This window comes from Myodes glareolus, chromosome 16 (genome assembly GCF_982192425.1).
Source record: "Myodes glareolus chromosome 16, mMyoGla1.1, whole genome shotgun sequence".
NCBI lineage: Eukaryota > Metazoa > Chordata > Mammalia > Rodentia > Cricetidae > Myodes > Myodes glareolus.
Genome location: NC_142041.1, coordinates 1882544 through 1886724, shown reverse-complemented (window position 1 = coordinate 1886724; position 4181 = coordinate 1882544).

The window sequence follows — 4181 nt, the reverse complement described above, 5'->3', positions numbered from 1 at the left end:
AACAGAAAATTTGAGATTATAAATAATATAATCTCTAAAACAAATTTAATAGATTTTTCTATTCTATAATCCTGGAAACTGACTGGAAATTTTAAACAATCAAGATTAAAAGTATTTATTCTTTGATAATAATAGCCTCAACTTAATTTTGGTAATTGACATTTATATTATTGCTTCTACTTTTGTTGCTTTGAGATATGAATATATGGCAAACATTTTATACAGATTTAAAATTATGATGACCTGGTACTGCAACAGGCATAATTTTCACTACAATATCATTTTGGTCATGTTAAAATAGTTACTTCTATGAAGTTTAAATATCATCTCTCACCTCCAGCATTTTTTGTATCATTTTTGAATAATAAACAAGCAAAGACTGTTTCAATGAGCTTCTTTTTCAAATAATTTATGTACAGAGAAAGAATGTCATCTTCTTTCAACAAAATGAAATATCATTCTCCCTGAAACCACTTAAAAATGTTGTTTTAACTTTTCTTCTTATCAGCAATACAATGTTTTTGTAGCTGGTATTTTTAATTTTTAACTGGTAATTTTTGAAATTAAATTAATAAGCATGAAGTGAGGAACTTATAAAATCATCATTATTTCAGGATCCTAAGGAGATAAAAACAGCATTTGAAGCCAACAAACTTTCAGACAGCTACAACTCAGAGACTGGATGTTATAAGAAAGGGGAATAGATGTATTAAATGTCTGAATGGCTGGACAGTCATAGCAGGTGCCTTTAATCTCATCACTCATGAGGCAGAGGCAGGTGGAACTCTGTGAGTTCAAGAACAGCCTGGTCTACAGAATGAGTTCCAGGACAGTGAGAGCTGTACAAAGAAATCATTGTCTTGAAAAACCAAAACAAACAATCAAAAAAAATAGTCTGAACTAGGAAGAAAGCCATACTTTTTTCCTTCCTGAATTTTGAATTCATTTCTTAAAGCTAAAAAAGAAGCAAAATATGTGAAAAGACAACAGCAACAGAACACTTACAGTTTACCCAGAATATTCTTAAGTTACATAACTAAGAAATTCTGGAAACAACAGCCTCGTTGTTGCTTTTGATCATTTTACTGGTTTCTCAGAGATGTCAGTGAATATAGCTGTAGCCTCACTGATTCCTAATTAAAAATGTCAGTCATGTTGTAATATTATTTGCATTTTAGGAAAGCCATAATATTTCCCTATTATTCTAATGAGTTACAGTGAGTTGACAAACTTATCATACTAATATGTCAGCTTTTGGATCAAAACTTGTGTGTATCCCAGTCATATTCACATTGTATCAAACCTCAGTGTGTCTTGCACTAATAATGTGCCAGATGGTGCCATATTGCTGCAGGGAAAGCATGAATCTAGTATTATACTTCAAATAAGAATAGGTTGATCTTATTATAAACTGTGAAATAGCACTGGAGCTCAGATATGCTTTTGCAAATCAGTTCACTTGTGATATTAGACATGAAAATGTATGAGATGCCTCAGAAAACTTTTGAGATTAAAATAAGACACTTCAATACCAACATAGAGTTTGAGAGAGAGAGAGAGAGAGAGATAGAGAGAGAGTTAAATTTTATTATCTAGGATAGGAATCTTGGAATCAGAAGTCCAAAGACACAGATGTGACAGCCTAAAATCCAAAGACTCATAAACAAACTAACATTAATGAATCAGTGGCAGACAGATGAGAAGTTCTTAAGAAAATGTTGAAGAGTTGACGGGCTGAGACTAGGCCAATAAAAGAGACCAAACTCCTTTTATCATTGTGACACTACAGAATTCCTAAGTGTATAAAAGACTAATTTCCCCCATTCTGTCTCCAACATAACTGTGTAGCTGCTCATAGGTCTTTACCTGCCTGTCTCATTATTGTTTTTCTAATTACATCTCCTACAACCATATCTAATACCTCAACTCAGAAAAAAACAAAAACAAAAACAAAAACAAACTCTGGTCTTATTTGTACATTCCTCATGTACTTCTTTCCTAAAACTGTTTTAAAATGTACAAAAAACTTGGTAGGTTAAAATAAAAGGGGTCAAAAATCACCATGCCACCAGGGGAGCACTTCTGCAAAGTTCTGAGGAAAATCTTTGCATTGTCTTCATAGCTCTAGACAATGCTAGCTCTTCTGATGCTTGTGATTCCATTGTTTTCTTGGTTTTGATGTGGCTGTTGCTTTTTCTGTACCCGTGCTGAACTGCCCTCAACACTATAATTTAAGAATGTTGATAAGAGAAGTGGTCTCAACATACAGTTATAATCAGAATGGGCTCTTGTATTTCAAGGTGCTGGTTTTGGACTCTGTACCATATAAATATATTCAAGTTGATGAAATCATTATTGTTCCTGCAACTCTTACTTTTCCTTATGTATGAACAAATGACCCCTGATCTTAATTAAGTTTTGCTTTCATTTAGCCCGTCTAGGAAGACTTTCCAGAAAATTATTTTCAAGTTACAATACATCCATTAACACCTTGCAGCCATTTCTTATTCTCTTTCTTCATTATGTAGTAACTATTCACTTGAACTGCTTTACCGCTTTGTTTTTCTATAACAATGTATAAATATCTAGGTTTCACAAAGATAAGGAACTTCTGTCTGTGGGTGGATATTTTGTTCTTAGTGTCTAGTGAGTGGGTATATGAGAGCATATCTGGGAAAATCAATAAATAATGTTACAGATTTAAAAATGTGAAAACTGACTGGAAAGCAATGCTAGAAGAATGTGAAGATATGAGAACCTAACATCAATGATGGTTCAATTTGGTACAGTGGGAAAATATTTAACTTCTCAGAATATGACACTGGATAAATTATGTATATCTTCCCAGACTGTGAGAAAGTTAATCAAAAATTCTAATTAACAATATCCACAGATATCAGTTTCAGGGAAACTGGTGATGTTTTTAATGTAAAAATTCTGAGAATGATTTTAGAAAAAAAAAGAGAGGAATATCTTCAAAACCTTGGAATAAGCATAGTTTCCTTTTAACTGGAATATTCATTAAAATTAAAATAATCTATGATTGATGTAGGAGGGTCTTCTGCCTATGTGTTACTTTCATTGGTTAAATAAAGAAACTGCCTTGGCCTTTTGATAGGCCAGCCCTTAGGTGGGTGGAGTAGACAAAACAGAATGCTGGGAGAAAGAAAGCAGAGTCAGGCAGATGCCTTGGCTCTTCTCTCAGAGACAGATGCTGCTTAAACTCATGTTGGTAAGCCACAGTCAAGTGGCAATACAGATTATTAGAAATGGGTTAAAAGAATATGTAAGAGTTAGCCAATAAGAGGTTAGAGCTAATGGGCCAGGCAGTATTTAAATGAATACAATTTGTGTGTTGTTAATTTGGGTGTAAAGCTAGCTGGGAGCCGGGCAGTGGGTATGCAGCCCACTGCTCCTTTTACTATACTATGATTATTTAGGAATTATAAATTTCAAATGTAAACTCTTTACCTTAAAACACAATCCATTATCTTTGTGGTCATTTGTCAAACTGTACCATTATAATTTTAAAACTTTTACATTTACGTACTATGTTACACTTTTAAAAAGTTTTATTTTCAAATATATTCACAAATCTTGGCATTCTACTCTAAAGTCTCTTATCTGTCACCCCACCATATGTGCAATAGAGTCCCTCTTTCAGTAGAACCATATGTCCTGTGAAGTGTTAGCAGAGGAAATTCATGAATTCAGAGAAATCACGAATCAGTCTAGACTTTATAAAGGTTTTCCGGTATTCCTGTGTTTCAGTGGACCTTAGGCATTTTTTTCTGTACTAATTGTGAAAAGGAAAGATTTAATACTCTGGGAAACACAAAAACTGTCATGGGAACTGGTAATATTCATGAGAGACCATACCTGGATTAGTGATATGTTGCTATTTGTGTTATTCTGTGTATAATATATTACAACTCTGAAAAAACTCTCAATTCAAGTTCTGATATTTTTACTGTGATCAACTATATCTCTTCCATATTATCAGTTGGTCATAAATAATCTTTCTGCCCTGCAGGAGCTGCATCACTGCCATCTACTTATTCCATGTTTGAGGGATTATACTACCCAAATTACATCGCATATGGGACCCTTTAGAGTAAGCATTGTGTTAATGCCTCATTTATTGGATCATTTCCTTCTTTAACAAATCATTTTGGAAAACA